Source organism: Rhipicephalus microplus, unplaced genomic scaffold (assembly GCF_043290135.1).
Source record: "Rhipicephalus microplus isolate Deutch F79 unplaced genomic scaffold, USDA_Rmic scaffold_13, whole genome shotgun sequence".
In the NCBI taxonomy this organism is placed as follows: Eukaryota; Metazoa; Arthropoda; class Arachnida; order Ixodida; family Ixodidae; genus Rhipicephalus; species Rhipicephalus microplus.
Window position 1 is genome coordinate 16514686 of NW_027464586.1, and position 18726 is coordinate 16533411.

The following is an 18726-nucleotide window of genomic DNA, read 5'->3' on the forward strand; positions in this document are numbered from 1 at the left end:
GCAGGTATTTCATTGAATACCCTTTTGGGGGATGTACTCGTACACAGCACAGTAGGCCTAAAGTGTTTGTGTCCAGGTCATGACTTTCGAACTTACTTGCACCTTACAACTTCACGCCGTTTGCAGCAGGGCAGTTGTGTATCACCTACTCAACATTTCCAAAACCACCTTTGTGCGTAAACAGTGGGAGCGCACCCACAGTTAAATGTAACAGAGTTGCCAGAAGAGCATTTTTTTTCAGTTTTGAACAGTGTTGACATACTTGAGACATCTATTAACGTTTCACGGTACGCAAAGGTGGTACAAGATATTTTATGAAGGAGGATCACCATTTGAAATAACATATTTGCCCTTCTTGGAGTATATAAAACCATAACAGCGGGAGGGTCATGGCATTCGGGTCGCCCTTCTGAAACTGGCCGCCCCGTTTAAGCAGCACCTTAAATGCTTCAAAATTACACCTAGTGAAAGAATACGTGTGCAAACCACACCACCAAATGTTACCTTATTAAACTCCAAAATAAAAAAGTAACTACAAGCAACACGTTCGAGCACAACTGGTTCATTTACTGAGAATAAATGACGTGCAGAAGCTACGTGGCTATTATGTGATTGTTATCGCAATGCAATCGAAAAAGTAATGCTGTCAACAGCAGCTGAGGGAAGCAAAAGTAGCCGCGACGCAGCTTTGACGCTACTACACAAGGCCGGTTTTTTCTGTGCCTGCATTCACAATGCGCAAATACTGTTTTATTCTAGCATGGCATGAAAGAGTGTGCTCTGATTAGTGCCTATGCTGTCCTACATCTGTATTGAACGGCGAACATAAACAAGCATTTGATCGTAAGCACATCGTAAACAGCCACGAGGAAGAAAAGCAACATAGAGGTCAATTTTCTGCAAATATTTTTTACCATCCCAGTTTACTCAGTCTGAGTAACATGGGACACGAAAATTTGTTGGCACTGCCGCACCTATCTGCCATAACACGTTAATAAGGACACATTGTGCCTTCACAGGTGAAGCGCGCTCAGCCTTCAACATGGCAGAAATGCGCTTGGAGTCTGCTATCGAGCAGCGGAATCTACACAAGGTCTATACAGCGCTGTTGCGTGTTTCAAAAACACACCAGTTTTCCAACTGTTTATTTTTGTTAGCCTAGCAAGTGCTGTCGTCGTGTCATGATAAAAAGGAACGAATTCCTTTTCTCTCGTGCTGTTGACCTGTGGTTTGCACGTCAAGGCTTGTTTAGGGCAGTGTGTCGGCTACTGCTTGGAGACCAATGCTAATACAGAGTGGCTAGTTACAAAATGTCTCTTAAGTGTTATTCATAGAAACCAAGAAAGCTGAAGTCACAAAGGAACGCTTCCCTTAAAGGCTGAGCTCCTGGTAGTCACTTACTCTTTACACCAGAGCATTTTTAGCGAACAAAAAGCACCCTAACTATATCTGTCTGTGTAGTATCTATCTGACCGATCAATTTAATCTAGCCTCTTTGCTTGGAGACCAATGCTAATAGAGAGTGGCTAGTTACAAAATGTCTCGTAAGTGCTATTCATAGAAACCAAGAAAGCTGAAGTCACAAAGGAACGCTTTCCTTAAAGGCTCAGCTCCTGGTAGTCACTTACTCTTTACACCAGAGCATTTTTTAGCGAACTAAAAGCACCCTAACCATATCTGTCTGTGTAGTATCTATCTGACCGATCAATTTAATCTACCCTCTTAAGTTTGTGCGCTCTAAGATCGTCTCCTTATCTTGGCACCTTGGGTCAGCAACTCACTTATGAGTCCACTTAGTCGAGACTCGCTCGCACTCAAATTAAGCCATGTGCTTGAGTGAGTAAGGGCAAGTAATATTTTAGTGAGCTTGAGTGCTAGCGAGTGTGTTTTATAAAAATTTTGTAGGTCAGAATGAAGCCCCAGGTGCGAAGTATGTATAAGTGAGTTTTAGTAAGCTCCAATTTTAGTGAACTGATGTTCGACATGAACCAAAACTTGCCTGACAGGACAGAGTTTGTTATAAAAGGGCTTGATTCAGCAGTTCACTAACACTTTGTTTTTATATGGTAATTTACAACACCTACAACTACATTAGAGAGCCAGGAGTCTATGGTTGGCTGTTTTCGAAAAGTATTTTGTCAATAACCTTTCGACCACTGATTCACCCCTAACCAACCACTCTTGTCTTCCTATACTGTTTGCCACGACGTCTAGTATACCAAGGGTTGGTCATCCAGTTTCCCTAACATATTGCGCATTAAGCCCACTACCGGAGCCACGAGTGCTGCAACCGCTGTGACGTGCAGGGTTGGATCACGTGATCTTGCCTCGCACTGGCAAAGGAAAGCTGACAATTGCATGTGTGCTTATACCGCGACTTCGCAGTGTCTTCATTCTCCAACAGCGTTGTTTAACTCAGGCCTCATGTGTGTTGACTTCTGCAGACTACACAATGCGCAAAGACAGCAAAAGTTACCGGCAGCATGCCGCAATGCGCTCCGTACGTGAGGGCACTCTAACGGCTGCTTGCAGTGCGACTTTAATCTCTCTCTTTTTGTATTGGGGCTGTCATTTCGAGCCTATAGAGGTAACATGAGCACCGACCATGCATGCTCGCATAAAAGTAGAAAGTTTAAGTTTCCACACGGGAGCCACGTTCACAACTAAATATAATGTGCGAACACTCTGATTACGTATATTTTAAGATTAGATGTTGGTGTTTACATCTTAGGGAACTTGCTGTCATTACATACAAAAATGTGCGCAGTTGTGCTCTGAATTCTCAGAGAGTTTAGATATAGCCCGGAAGTCCTATTCTTTTCCCTTTATATTGAATGATTTCACGTTATCTGATCTATTTTGTTACGTCATACATTCACCGCTACAGTTAGAGCTACTTCTCTCGCAGAGGTTACCTAATCGCAGCCTGTGCCACTCCCACCGTCCTCTGCAGCTCTCGTTCCCTATGTGTCTACCCGACCAGATGGGTTTCCATCCAATAGTAGCGTAGCCAGGAGGTGCACCAGGCCTGTGCCTCCCCCCCCCGGATTTTTTCTTATGGTATATAGTGGCAGAGAAAATATTGGTCTACCACAACTGCTTGACTAGCTTGAACCCATTATAATCAAGGTGGTGCCCCCTTCGAAAAAAATTTCTGGCAATGCCCTTGTCATCTGTGACCTCAGCTCACATGGTTCTTTGCTTCGAGATTACGTCTGTAGAGTGGACTCATAGCCACTGTCACTTCCTCTCAATGTAGTTTTGATCTACAGGCGATAACTTGGTAAGCTTTGAAAACGGATTCATCTTCTAAGAGATGCCGTGAAATATCACACAGCTTGTTAAGAAAGCTTAAAAATGGGCACTCCTTATTTCACCAAAAGCTCTGAGCCCCTTTCTCCTTTTTTTGTCTTAAAGTTGCGTCGTCCCATCCACGGACCTGGCGATAGATATCTGTGATACTGTCGCCAGGCCAACTGGTGCACGTCCTTGTTACTTTACCTGGTCGAACGCGCCTTGAAGGGAAAGCCGAAACGGCACCCAACCCTACGGTGAAAGGAAAAAACAAGCTGGCACGTTGGGAAGAGGGAGGTGTAGTGGTTAGAAAATTTTTTCGCTTGTAATTCTAACCCGCGCAGGGAATCCTTTGCCACCTTTGCCGAATTATTTTGGTACTTTGCGAAAAAACGTGTTGAGATGGGGAGGGGGCTTTTATCGCAAGTCACGGGACACTCCACATATTGTTCAGTTACTCAAGAATTTGTACACCACCTCATTCTGAGTATCAGTATAATCACTGATGTGTAAATGTGCTATTAGGAAAATATTTTGAGCAGTGTATGACACTTATGCTTTGCTGAAAAAACTAAGATGTGCACCAGTTTTTTTTTCACCACTCGTACTCTTCAGTTTCAGAAATCTCTCAAATCTCATAGTCGCGAGCTTGGCAGATTCATACTTATATTCGCAGTGTCTGTCAAATGATTTGGCAGGCACAGCGATTGCTAATATGGACTTTAGGCTCAGTAGGGTGCTTCAAAATACCACTACCATTGAAATAGCAATGGTCATGTTTACACTGCACAGTTTACGGATGTCCAATGATTTATAAGTATCTAGTCTCTAATTGTAGGCCTTTTTTATACTGGATGCTTACCAGCGCAAACGACAGGGCAGGAGGAGACAGGAGAAGAGACGAGACAGAACTCTGAATTGCCAACAGTTTATTTCTTGTGAAAGTATTCGCTTTTATACAGCTACCAGTCGCACTAGTCATGCGCGAAACACACTGACAATGCATAAGTACATCACATTGACAAGCGAAGGAACAACTTTTCGTAATCGGTGAGCGCGACAGAATGGGTGCTAACACAAGCATCTTTCAGTGAGCAAATCTTTTCTGCCTCTATGATCTCGCGTGTGGTACGATCTCTGTATCTAGCAGCAATAGAACACTCTGAAAACATTGGCCGGCAGCCACACGTGCCGCAGTGAACGAACAGCCATCTTGTTTATAGTGATCCGCATTGTACATATGTTCCCTTAGCCTCTCATTTATACGACGACCTGTTTGACCGACGTAATGCCTTCCACACGATAACAGCAGCTGATACACCACGTCACAGATGCATTCTCTGAATTTATTTGCATGTTTTGTAGTGCAGCCGAGGGTGGGTGTGGACGGACGAACAGACAGCTTGCACAGGCGACTCAGTTTTTGAGGGGCCGTGAGGACCACCTTCACATTAACTCGCTGTGCCACTTAACATTGTGCGCTATCTTGTGCATATATGGAACCGCGGTGAAAGCCTGTCTAGCTGTGACAGGTGGGACTGCATTATCTGTCCCTTTGGCCTTAAGTTCACGCAGCAGGCCTTCGGCAATGAAAACTTGCACGTGGTCGGGGTAACCAGCCGACGTCAGCCTTGAACATTGCTCAACAAAGCTTTCTGTAATCTTGTGCACACAGGATTTTCACAAGGCATTCAGGAAGCAAGGTTTTGCAATACCTCGCTTAACTAACCTATAATGCGCGGAATGAAATAGCAAAACAGGCTTATTTCCACCCGGTAGATACATCCAGCAAGTGCGTCCATTATTCAGGAAAAGCTTAAAGTCAAGGAACCTGATTTCACAATTCTCGGAAAATTCATGAGTAAGCTCAAAATGCTTAAAACCATTTCACATCAGATCTAAAACTGTAAGAGCGTCATTCTTATACGATGCAACATCAGTGTCGCCCCGCCGCGGTGGTCTAGTGGCTAAAGTACTCGGCTGGTGACCCGCCGGTCGCGGGTTCAAATCCCGGCTGCGGCGGCTGCATTTCCGACGGAGGCGGAAATGTTGTAGGCCCGTGTACTCTGATTTGGGTGCATATTAAAGAACCCCAGGTGGTCGAAATTTCCGGAGCCCTCCACTACGGCGTCTCTCATATTCATATGGTGGTTTTGGGACGTTAAACCCCACATATCAGTCAGCAACATCAGTGTCCATAAAAACTTAAAAACCATTTACGTATCCGAAATTGTGCGTCAAATTTGTGTTAGTGAAAACTTCCAAATTGCATCTGTGTAATTTGCCTAAAAACAGGTCACTGACAATGGGAGCGATGCAAGAACCAATACAGATACCGCATTTTTGAAGCTGAGGTTTTCCATGCCGTAGGATGTACGTCGACTGAAGGTAAAACATTAAAACTCTAAAAATCCACAAACACTGACTCCAGACTGGGTCTGGTATTTAGAGGTGCCATATTAATCTATATATTCTCCAATGCAATTTAACAATGAGTCATGTGGAATGGAATAGTACAGGTCCTTGACGTCTATAGAGAAGGCGAATAGAGTCTTATTCGAACGCAACTAAATAAACTCCTGGAATTCACATGAACTTTTTACCACAAATGGATCGTTCACTTCTAGGTATTTCAAGCTTTTCTGCAGGTAGAGTGCAATACATTTTTGCCAGGTAATATTTTCAGAGACAATTAGCCTAAAAGGCATGTCGACCTTATGTGTTTTGGTGCTGAAGAAGGCTTCAAGAAAATCTTCCTCGGCATCTGACGTAATCTTAAGGACACTTATACGGTTTAACTTGCGAAGTAGTCTCCTAGCTTTATTTTGAGCTTTTTTGTTGAAAACTTCAGCATCACAGTTAAAAAGTGCCGAAACCGTGCGACAAGCTTATTCCCGGTACTTTTTAAGGGACATTACGGCAAAGCCGCCTTTCATGTCAGCAGGTAACACACAATGAATGCTCCTTCATTAACTGTACAACGCGTTTTACCGGAAGAGTCGAAAGTCTTGCCTTACACTGACTTAGGACATCTACGCCGTCCGCTATGCAGCTGTCTTGCTCTTCTGGTGGAGCATGCCGAGATACTTGTCATACGGTAACCAAAGGTCGTGCGGGGAACGCTTATTTCGTCGCGTTGGAATAAGACCCTATTCGCCTTCTCTCTAGGCGTCAAGGACCTGTACTCTTCCATTTCGCATGACTCATTGTAACAATGCATTGGAAAATATATAGATGAGTATGGCGCCTCAAGACTCCAGACCCAGTCTGGCGTCAGCGTCAGAGGGTTTTTAGAGCTTTTAAGGTTTTACCTTCAGTCGACGTACATCCTAAGGGATGGAAAACCTCACCTTCAAAAATCCGGCACCTGTATTTGTTCTTTCATCGCTCCCATGATGATTGATTTGTGGGATTTAACGTCCCAAAACCACCATATGATTATGAGAGACGCCGAGTGGAGGGCTCCGGAAATTTCCACCACCTTGGGTTCTTTAACGTGCACCCAAATCTGAACACACGGGCCTACAACAATTCCGCCTCCATCGGAAATGCAGCCGCCGCAGCCGGGACTCGAACCCGCGACCTGCGGGTCAGCAGCTGAGTACCTTAGCCACTAGACCACCGCGACGGGGCTTTCATTGCTCCCATCGTCAGTGACCAGTTTTTAGGCAAATTACACAGATCCAATTCGGAAAATTTCACTAACACTAATGTGACGCACGTTTTGAGATACGTAGATGATTTTATAAAATTTTCGTGGGCACTAATGTTGCATCGTATAAGAATGACGCTCTTACAGTCAAAGACCTGATGCAAAATGCTTTTAAACATTTTGAGCTTACACGTCAAATTTCTGAGAATTGTGAAATCAGGTTCCTTGACTTTAAGGTTTTCCTGATTAATGGACGCACTTGCTGGGTGTATCAACCGCGAGGAAATGAGCCTGTTTTGCCATTTTATTTCTCACATTTTAAGTTAGTTTGGTGAGGTATTGCGAAATCTTGCTTCGTTAATCCATTGGGAAAATCATGTGTGCATAAGATTACAGAAAGCTTTGTTGAGCAATCTTCACGACTGACGTCGGCTGGTTACCCAGACCACGTGCAAGTTTCCGTTGCCGAAGGCCTGCTGCGTGAACTTAAGGCCAAAGGGACGGATAATGCAGTCCCACCTGTCACAGCTAGACAGGCTTTAGCCATGGTTTCATATATGCACAAGATAGCGCACAATCTTCAGAAAGTGGCACAGCTAGTTAATGTGAAGGTGGTCTTTACGGCCCCTCAAAAATTGAGTCGCCTGTGCAAGCTGTCCATTACTCCTTCCAGACCCACCCTCGATTCCACTACAAAATATGCAAATAAATTCAGAGATTTCATCTCTAATGTGGTGTATCAGCTACTGTTATCGTGTGGAAGGTATTACGTCGGTCAAACAGGTCGTTGTGTAAATGAAAGGCTGAGGGAACATAAGTACAAGGTGGATCACTATAAACAAGGATAGCTGACCGTTCACTGCGGCATGTGTGGCTGCCGGCCAATATTTTCAGAGTGTTTTATTGTTGCTAGATGCAGGGATCGTACCACATGTGAGATCACAGAGGCAGCAAAGTTTTGCTCATTGAAAGATGCTTGTGTTAGCAGCCCTTCTGCCGCGCTCACCTATAAGGAAAAGTTGTTCCTTCGCTTGTCATTGTGATGTACTTGTCATTGTCATTGTGTTTCACGCATGACTCGTGCGACTAGTAACTTTATAAAAGCGGATACCTTCACAAGAAATAAACTATTGGCAATTCAGCGCTCTGTCTCGTCTCTTCTCCTGTCCCCTCCTGCCCTGTAGTTTGCGCTGGTAAGCACCCTTTATGATGGTATACCAACACGCCCAATCCCACTGTCTTTAGTTTTTTTGTACTGCTCCAAATTTGGTATCTAGTTATAAAAACTGCATATTTTTCCCTATAAGCTACTCAAAATTACCCGCAGGGTCGTCTGGTTACGCAGACGTTTGATGTGTAGTGACACTACGGACCCAAGCTAACGGGGGAGTTTCAACTCCCTTCCACGCCCAGCTATGTATGGCTTTGCCGTGTCCGGGAAAAAGTGGATCCGGGGGGTTGAGCCAACGCCAGGTGATTGGACCTTTAATGCCCCCCGGCAGAAGCATCACACCCCTTTGGCCCCGGCTTCACGTAGACGGCACTCCTGGGCTGACCCACCCAGTGGAAATCGGCAGTTGCCTTTTCCAATCTCTCTTTCCCTGCATCTTCGTCTTTCTCAATTTTTTATCTTTCTTTTCTGCTTCTCCCTTCTGTTTACTTCCAATAATCTCGGCGCCAACGGTGCGAAACGCCTACCTTGGCCTAGGTGCATTGGGTTATAGCAGTGTTGTACGGCTGATGTCTGGAAGCTTCCAGCATGCAGACTAGCAGCGTCCCCTCGTTGCGTTCTGTGGTGGGTGGCCGCCAACGCGGCTGAACAACATACCGCCACGTTCTATTCCTTGAGTTTTGTTATCGCCCCAATACACTACACAATTCACAGCGCAAACCATGGCCGCAGTTTTTGAGAAGTTTCAGGACTGTAGTATATCATTTCGATAAGATCGCGCCCACTCCAAGAACTATACATATTATTCTAGAACCTACGTCACCACCAGCAATAACGCTAGAACATTCAATGGGAAGAGTATAACTGTCGACGACCTTTACCGCTTGTCAGTAGTTGATCGACGACAGCTGCTCCGTTCGCCACTTACCTGGTGCCGGGATTCCTGTGACCAGGCACGCTGCCAGTCGTCGACCCCATCTCATCGAGCATCGCGCGGACCCCTGGACATCCCCCCGGCTCTGTGCAGGCCTTAATTGTGACTCAACGCCCGGGAACCAAAGCGCAAGCCGTGGGAGCCAGGGCCAGGACGGAAGCGTGATGGCTTTCGCAGCGCCACCGCCAAAAGCTCATTGCTTCAATTTCAGCGCTCGAGAGGAGAGCACCGTCGACGACATTATAGATGCCCTCGAAGCCATGACCGGCCCAGCCAGTATCAGGTCCCTCCAGCACATGGGAGGAGAAAAGTTTGGCGCCACAGCCGCAAATGTCCACGCAGCCACCAAGCTGAAGAGCCAGTGTGCCACTCACTTGAACGGCGTATCAGTTCCAATAGTCAGCGTTGGTCCTGAAATAGTCCACGTCACAGTCTTCCGGGTACCGCTGTGGGTAGGCGACGCGGCCCTAGCGACTGCCCTCTCCGAAGACGGCATAGTGCAACATATTCACGAGCCAGTGTTCAAGGTCCGCCCTGGGGTGGGCAGAGGTGTCGTTGTAGGGCGAGCGGAAATGAAAAGTCAAATACCGAACTTTCTGACAGTACAAGGCTATAATGTCATGTGAGACCATCGGGGAGTCAAGAAAGTGTGCTCTAAATGCCAGAACGCTAGCCACATAGGCAAAGATTGTGCCACGTCACGTTGGACGCGTGGCAACGTGTTTTGACATGCCACTTAGGGATGTGCAGAACCGTGCCGCAAGGGCAGCTCGGGCAGCCATGCAACAGCTGACTGCGTACGTCCGAAGTCCTTCGCAGCTGCTGCAGCAGCGGCCACTGAAGAACAAGTGTGCACCAACATCACGCCCGCACTACAAGATAATTATCCGACGCTCGAGCGTGAGAGCAACACTGACACAAGCGATACCGACACCCATGCTGAACCACAAGACGCAGGAGACCTGCCTCCTCTGTCTGAGAAAGCCTCGTCAACCATTCACGCCTCGTCTGAGACCATCGACTCTTCGCCGGACGCCTATAAAGACCACAGCTCATCCAAAGTGGAAGCCAGAGTGCCCGTACTTAGCAGAGACCACGAGGGCTACAGCTCCGACTCAGTTGGCACCACCAGCAGCACCGAGGTGCGGAGAGCTTCGATAGGACGCGGCACCCGAACAACGGGACGCGCAGACGCTCCGGTCATCGGCGCAGAAAAGCCCACAACGGTGATTATGCCACTGACAACACCCAGTGCCCACGCCGGCAAATACTCTGCTCAGACCCACAAACTAAGCCTGTCTAACCCAACTTACCAGATTACAGTTCGGCCGCTGGAGCGAGTGTCGGTGCCAGCGCCATGGAAGTTGTCCATCCAGCCATGAAACGTGCCCACCCACCGACCACGGACTCTGAGGGCCCTACGGACAGTAGTAAGCCCCAAAATTTCTTTAATGCTCTGACGACATCAAAGCATTTCTCTATTCAGTTGGGTCGGGGGGCGGATCACCGTCGAGAGCAGTCGCACCTCACTTCGGCTCCGCCAATTTTCGGCCCTCGCGTCGGTCCTTTCGACCCTATCCGGATAATTTCTTCACGGGTGGCTGGAGCACATTGTCTGGATTTCTTCGACACCCACTTTATTGCGAAACTCGCCCGGGGTGGCCCGGGAGAGCTTTCGAAAGCCTTCGACCACGCCGTGCACCGACCTAGGCCTCTTAGGCCTAGCTCGAGTGCGGCCGCCTGCACATCAGCTGACAGACGGAGCGACCGCCCGGCCGCCCGCCGCTGCCTCGTCGCCCATCTCCTAGCTGTCCACCGCTATGGAGTATATTGTCGAAGGACAGGACGTGTCCCCCGAGGAACTCTCGGACGAATCCTGGCAGTCGCCAGGCCTCCGCGCCCAAGAGCAACGCCGCGCAGCCTTGCGCCTTGCCACCGCCGCAGCTAAGCCCACCACCACGCCGGCTTCTCTGCCCTCGTCGAAGCGGGTAAATACATCGCCTCCGCAGCACCGCCGCCGCGCTCCGCTCCCTCGTCTCCCGGCGGACACGATTCACATCGTCGGCCGCCCAAAAAGCCCCGTAGAACTCACCAAGCTACAGCCTTGGCACTTGTACACCGCCTTGCTGCAAGCAGCGTTCCTGCAAGACCTCCCGCCCGCATCTCGCGACACGGTGCGGATCCACCCCGTCAACAACACTTTTACGCTCAGCGTCGCGGACTCGGCTCGTGCACAAGCATACCTCCGCATCACCTCCCTCACGGTTTTCGGCAACACTTTCACCGTCCACCTTTACGCCCCACCGCCAGACGATGCCCTCAGGGGCATACTGTACCACGCCTTCGACGACTTCACGGACCAAGCCATCCTTGAAGACCTTCAGGCAAGCAATCCTACCCTCTCTGTTGTGGGCGGCCGCCGCATGGGCAAGGCCCCTCACATCTTGGTCACCCTCATGGAGCCGAAACTACCGCGGTGGATCTTCTACCACGGTGTCCAGCTTCGCCTCCTTCCGTTCCGCAACAAGGTGGAAGCCTGCTACAATTGCCGCTCGATCGGCCACCGGACCGACGTGTGCCCCAAGCCGCGGCAGGAGCGGTGCCATCGGTGCGGCGCTGCTCACCCCACACCGCCCGAAGGATCGCCACCCACTTGCAACCCCCGCTGCATCGTCTGCAATGGGAATCACTCCACGTACAGTTCCAACTGTAAACACCGCTACGTGCAGCGCCCTCAACGCCAGAAGGCCCCGGTACCTGACACACACCCCCCGCCACAACAGCCTGTTCCGCCCGCAGCGGTAGTGCGCTCTTCCCAGCAAGCAGCAAGTGGTCCCTCACCAGCTCCACCGCCCAAGTCGGTTACTGCCTCTCCGCCCCCCGTACCAGCGGTGCCTAAACCCACATCACAGCCCATGAATTCGACATGGCCCCGCGGCGCCCCCGGCTTGCCCTCGGAGCCGCAGGTTGTTGCACTGCAGCAAGAAAACGCCTCCCTCCGACAGCAGGTCACTGCACAAAGCGCTCAAATTGCAGCTCAGAAGACCCAAATTGATTCCCTCCAAGCGAAACTGCAAGCTCTTGAAGAGAAGCTGGAATCAGCCATCACAGTGAAATCCTCTCTGCCCTCTACCATTTGCTCCTCCTCCGACATGGACGTTCAGACTCCCGAAGGATGCACTGGCAAGCGCCGTCGACCCAACACTTCCCTTGAATCTCTTCACTTTTCTGAAGAGGTCCAGGTATCCATCAAGACGGCCTTGGTGGATCTTGAAGAGCGGTTGGATAGCCGCTTCAACTCCGTCCACCAGCTTCTCACTGCACAGCACGAAGCTCTAAATTCCCTGCGCACAGACTTCGCCGCCTACCCCCCCGCCGCGTCCTTCCAATCTCTACAGTCAACAGTTGATAGCCTACAAACTGCCATGCTTGGAAGCATCCGAGCAAAGCTACCCCTCCATGCCCGCACCACCACCTCCTCCGGCGCCGCCCGAACCTCGCAAACACCGGCCGAGGCAATATCTTCCGCTGTTAAAAATGGCTGACCGATCCATCGTCACCATTTGGCAGTGGAACTGCCGTGGTTTTCGTCCCAAGCGTAACCACCTCCTTCTCCACCTACAACAACTAGACCCCTCGGACGCGCCTGATATCATCGTACTACAGGAAACTCACGCCGACGTCTCCCTCTCGGGTTACGTCGCCTACAACCAAGTAACTCACCATCCTCTGCCCCATCCCGTGACGGCCGTCCTCACCCGGCGGACGCTCGCTGTCAATCGACACGATCTACCCTTCCCTGCAGTCCATCACGTCTTTCTCGAGACACTACCTCAGCAACGTGAACAGCCCTCTCTGTTTATTCTCAACGTGTACAACCCCCCTCGCTCCACTGAAGACGCGTCTCTCCTAGCCTTGCTCCGTGCCGCTGCAGCGAAAGCAGCCAAATCACCCCTTCTTATTCTCGGCGACTTCAACGTCAAGCATCCGGACTGGGGTTACTCGAAGGCAGATGGCCCCGGAAGGAGGCTGTGGCAGCTCGCTCACGATCTCAACCTTTCCCTGCTCACCGACCCCACGCAACCAACGCGCATCGGCAACAGTGTGTGCCGCGATACCACCCCGGACCTCAGCTTCTGCCGCAGCGTGCCCGACGCGCGCTGGTATAACACGCATCAGTCCCTCGGCAGTGACCACTATGTCCTCACCATTCAAGTTCTCACCTCCCCCAGCAAGCCGCGCCCACACACGGCCCGCTATACAGACTGGGACGCTTTCCGAGAACGCCGGTTGCACTCCGCCACTTCCAACATCGAGGACCTCTCGACGTGGACCGACCAGCTGCTAGAGGACCTCGACGCAGTCACCGCCTCGATCCCCACCACGAAGGACTATCCGGCAACTGACGCCCGTCTTGCCCACCTGTGGGCCGCCCGCACCGGCCTTTGCAACCGTTGGCAGAAGCAACGTCACAACCGTCGCTTACGCCGCCGCATTGCGCACCTCGATCGTACGATCGAGCAACACACCACCGCGCTCGCCCGCCAACAGTGGGAGCAGCTCTGCTCGGGTCTCTCTGGTCAGTTGGGCTGCAAACAGTCCTGGCATCTCCTCCGCCACCTCCTCGACCCTGCTTCTGCCAAGTTGGTCGCTCGGCAGCAGTTACAACGAGTGGTCCGGGCTTACCCCGGCGACACTCCGTCGCTGATGGCAGACCTGTCCGCCAAATACCTTCAGCTTCTGCCTCCTGGCACACCTCCTCCCCCTCTCGCGTCCTACTCTGGGGCCCCCAACCCAGTACTGGACGCCGATATCACGGAAGCGGAGGTCTACGCGGCATTACAGAAGCTCCGCACCACTTCCGCCCCCGGCCCAGATCGCATCCCCAACAAGCTCCTCCGAAACCTCGACGCCCCTTCGGCTGCTACCCTCACTTCGTTCCTCAACGAGTGCTGGCGCTCCGGCAACCTCCCCCAATCATGGAAACACGCTCGCGTGGCTTTCATCCCCAAGCCGGGCAAGAAACTCACAATCGAGAATCTCAGGCCCATTTCACTCACCTCGTGCGTCGGCAAGCTTCTAGAACATGTCGTTCTCGCTCGCTTGCAAACGTACACGGACGCACACCATCTCCTTCCCCACACCATGCTTGGTTTCCGCCCCCACCTATCCACGCAAGATGTCCTCTTACAACTCCACCATGATCTCCTCGACCCACCCACATTTTCAGACACAAAGGCTCTCCTTAGCCTGGACCTTCACAAGGCGTTCGACCACGTCTCCCATTCGGCTATCCTTGCCGAACTCGCAGCCCTCAATCCCGGCACCCGCACCTACAACTACATTCGCGCGTTCCTCACCGCCCGCACGGCCGAAATCATCATAGGGGACCTCCCGTCTCCCACGTACGAGCTTGGCCCTCGTGGCACCCCTCAGGGCGCCGTCTTGTCGCCTTTTCTATTCAATCTTGTCCTCCGCTCGCTTCCTGGCAAGCTGGACCGTATCCCCGGTCTTAAACACACCCTGTACGCGGACGATATTGCTCTCTGGGTCACGTCGGGCTCTGACGGCCATATCGAGCAGACGTTGCAACGCGCAACCGACGTCGTCACGTCCCACGTGCACGCGGCCGGTCTTACTTGCTCAGCGGCCAAATCGGCCCTTCTTCTCATGCGGCCTCCCGACCGGCGTCGCTACAAAACTCCCCACCCCACCATCACGGTTCATGCCAACTCTACTCCTGTTCCCGTCGTTTCGCATCTCCGCGTGCTCGGGCTGATCCTACAGTCCAACCGCCATAATACACACACCATAGCCAAGCTCTCGCTCTCGGTGCAGCAGACCGCACGTATGCTCGCCCGTGTCCGTGCGCGGCGTGAAGGCATGCGAGAACACGATCTACTTCGCCTTGTCGACGCTTTCGTCGTTTCCCGCCTCACGTACGGCCTTCCTTATACACGTCTCCTAAAATCGGAACGCGATAAAATTGACGTCCTCATCCGCCGGGCATACAAGACTGCCCTCGGCCTTCCCCCCAACACGTCCACCGATCGTCTTCTCCGTTTGGGTGTACACAACACGCTCGACGAGTTGATTGAGGCTCACCGCTCCGCTCAAGTGCAACGCCTTTACCGTTCGCCGACCGGTCGCCACATCCTTTCCTCCATCGGCCACGACACCTCCTCCCACCCTCCGGATCTGGTCTCATTACCCCATGCTATTCGCGCGGCGTTCTACATCAAGCCGCTACCTAAGAATATGCTGGCGGGCCACCACGACGCTCGCCGCCAAGCCCGTGCCGCCATGCTTCAAGCAAAGTACGCCGACCACCCGGCCGTCGCCTACGTAGATGCGGCCCGATACAATGCACGCAGGGACGCCTTCGTAGTCGTTTCCGTGTCGCCCTCCTCAGCTCCTTTGGGGCCGACCATCACGGCTGGTACCGTCAGAACGCCTTACGTCGTCGAGGCGGAGGAAGTGGCCATTGCTTTGGCCGCGACCTCGGCTGACGCAAGCGTCATAATCAGCGACTCGAAACAAGCCATCTCGAATTTCGCGCGAGGTCTCGTCTCGCCTACCACCTTACGGCTACTTCGGCCCCTACTGCAGCAAGATGAGCAGTGCCGCATAGAACTGATCTGGGTCCCCGCCCACTCGGGTCACCCCGGCAACGAGACAGCTCACCAACGCGCTCGAGGATTCGTCGACCGAGCGGTGGGCCACTCAGAGTCGGACGCCCTGGTGCCGGAGCCCCTGGTCACCTACCACGACATCACTCAGCACTATCGCCTCGAGCGATATTTCTATTCACATCCTCACAGCAGCCTTCCCAAGCGGTCCGAGATCGCCTGGCGTCGCCTACAGACCCGCACCTTCCCGTGCCCCCTCGTGTTTTCATACATGCACCCAGGTGCCATCGATCCACGCTGCTGCCTGTGCGGCAACGTTGCCTCGTTGAACCACATCCTCTGGGGCTGCCCGGAGGATCCCCCGCCCGCCGACCTCCTTTGCTCACCCCCCAACGAGGGACAATGGGAGGCCCTTCTCTCCAGCAACGACATAGACATCCAGACACGGGTCCTGAAACGAGCGGAAGAAGTCATCGAGAAGCACAGCCTGGCAGCCTTCGTGGCTTAGCCTCCCTTACCCCTCACCCCTTCGATTAATAAAGTTGTTACTCACTCTATTCAGTTATGTTCACTCGTTGACCGCTCGCCCCGCCCTCTGCAAGGGGTTTCTCTGAAGCTTGCGCGCACTCTACCTATTTTCAAAATGGCTACGGTGCATTTTCTCTCCTTAAAGTTCAGGGGTTTCAGACGCCGAGATAAGCAGAGAGAAGTCATGCACTTCGCAAGATCACGCCATAGCGATATCCTCTTCTTACAGGAATGTAATTTTAGAACCCCTTTTGATGTGCAATCCTTTTGTTCACATTTTGGGTTCGAAGCCTTTTTTCGCTGACTGCTTCAAATTGTGCGGAGTCGGAGTTGTTTTCTTGACACCAGCGTTAGGACGAAGAGCACACTGTGTTTATGGTTTCGACGGCCACACACTAGCAGTAGACTTTGACTTCCACAGCAGACGAGTAAGGGCTCATGTATTATATGCCCAAGCTCAACGTGGGGGCACGGCCGACTTTTTCAATTCACTCGTCTCATTTATGTTTGACAGTTACCCCACTTTCTTAGTGGGGGATTTCAACTGTGTTGAGGACACCGACAGAGATGCGCGCGGACGCAGACACAGCAGACAATATAGCGGAGTTAGCGCATTGCGACAACTCATCCGCAAATTCAAACTCAGGGATGCGTGGGTCGTCACTCACGGGAACGACTTCGTTGCAACCTGGCAACGGGGTCCCAACATGACCCGGCTAGACCGCTACTATTTTCCAGAAGTGCTAGCGACACATATTCTTAGTTGCGAAGTCCTACAATTCCCACCGGACGTTCCATGCATTACAGACCACTTTCCAGTGTCTGTAAAACTATTCTTTGAACAATCCACTACATTTAGAAATTATTGAAAAATGGACACCACACTCATGCACAACCCAGACAACGTAGCATTATTACGCAATGCACTAGAGCAAGCGTGCGATAAGCCACCCGAACCCCGCAACTGGGACGCATTGAAACACAGTTGGCACGCCGAGCTTATCAAAGCGGGGCGCGAAAGGAAAGCTTGCCTGACGACAGAGATAAACGAGACGCTACGAAAAGCGCGAAGAGGCGAGACGCTGACGTTCGCAATGCATGACTATCTTGATCAGTTAAAGGCGCGGTACGAACTTTTGGTACATCTTAGTTCGCGCACGGCTGCGCAGTCTTTCATCATCGGACGACCGGTTTCCGATCCGGCTGTTCTTCGAAGCATCCACAACGGCTCCTTGGGTGAACAAATGCATGTTCCATTCGTTGAGTTGGCGAACGATAAACAGTCCACACGAGCAGGAGACATAATGAAGATCTTTGAAACACATTTTTTTAATCTTTTCAGGGCGGAGAACGTGAGCGACGTGAACCGTGCCACCGTAGTTGATGGGTTTTGCGCGGGAATTTCCCGCGAACCGGAGGAGCTCCGCGATGGTCTGTGCAGCCCAGTGACGCTGGATTAATTACGCATCGCGCTTCAGCGCATGAACACAACCGCCACCGCCGGCCTTGACGGGATACCTTTGTGTTTCTACAAAACCTTCCTTGAAACAACACAAGACCACCTTTTGACAATGCTAAATGGGCTTCTTGCTTACGGAATCATACCGAATACGTTTCGTGAGAGCAGAGTTATTCTCTTGCTTAAACGCACGGGAGAATCGTCCGATCCAAGGGCGTGGAGGCCCATTTCCCTACTTAAGTCAGATTATAAGATATTGACAGCCATCCTTGCAAGCCGCATAACTACTATCCTACCGGAAATAGTAAGCGACATACAAACATGCTGTGTTCCAGGTCGTACGATCTATTCCTCGCTTGCGCTGACCTGCGACTTGTTCACGTATGCTACAAGAACACAAACATCTGGTATTTTTGTTTTCTTGGATCAGGAAAAAGCTTTTGATCGCGTAGAATGGAACTATCTCTTCACTGTTCTTGAGTGCTGTGGTCTCTCGGCACATTTAACCGACGTCCTTCGCCTACTCTACCCCGCAGGGGCGCCTGCGCAAGTAGGCGTTTGGTGTGTAGCGACACCACGGATCCGAGCTAACGGGGGGGTTTCGGCCCCCTCCCATGCCTAGCTGTGCGTGGCTGAGCCGTGTCCGGGGAAAAGGGTATCTTGGGGGTTGAGCCGACGCTAGGTTATTGGACCTTGAAGGCCCCCCGGCGGAGGCAACACACCCCTTTGGCCCCGGCTTCACGTAGACGGCACCCCTGGGCTGACCCACCCAGGGGAAATCGGCAGTCGCCTTTTCCTATCTCTCTCTCCCTACATCTTCGTCTTTTGTTCTCACTTTACATCTTTCCTGTATTCTCCTCACCTCATTTTACTTCCAATTTTTCCTGGCGGCAAGGGTTAACCTTGTGTAAATATCCAACCTTGGGAAGATATATTAGGTTATAGCGGCCATGTACGGCTGGCGCCTGCGCCTCCTTCGCGTCTCGCAGCGTCCCCTTGTTGGGCTCGGTGGTGGGTGGTTGGCATGGCCACCGAATAAGCTACCAAATTTATGGGAAC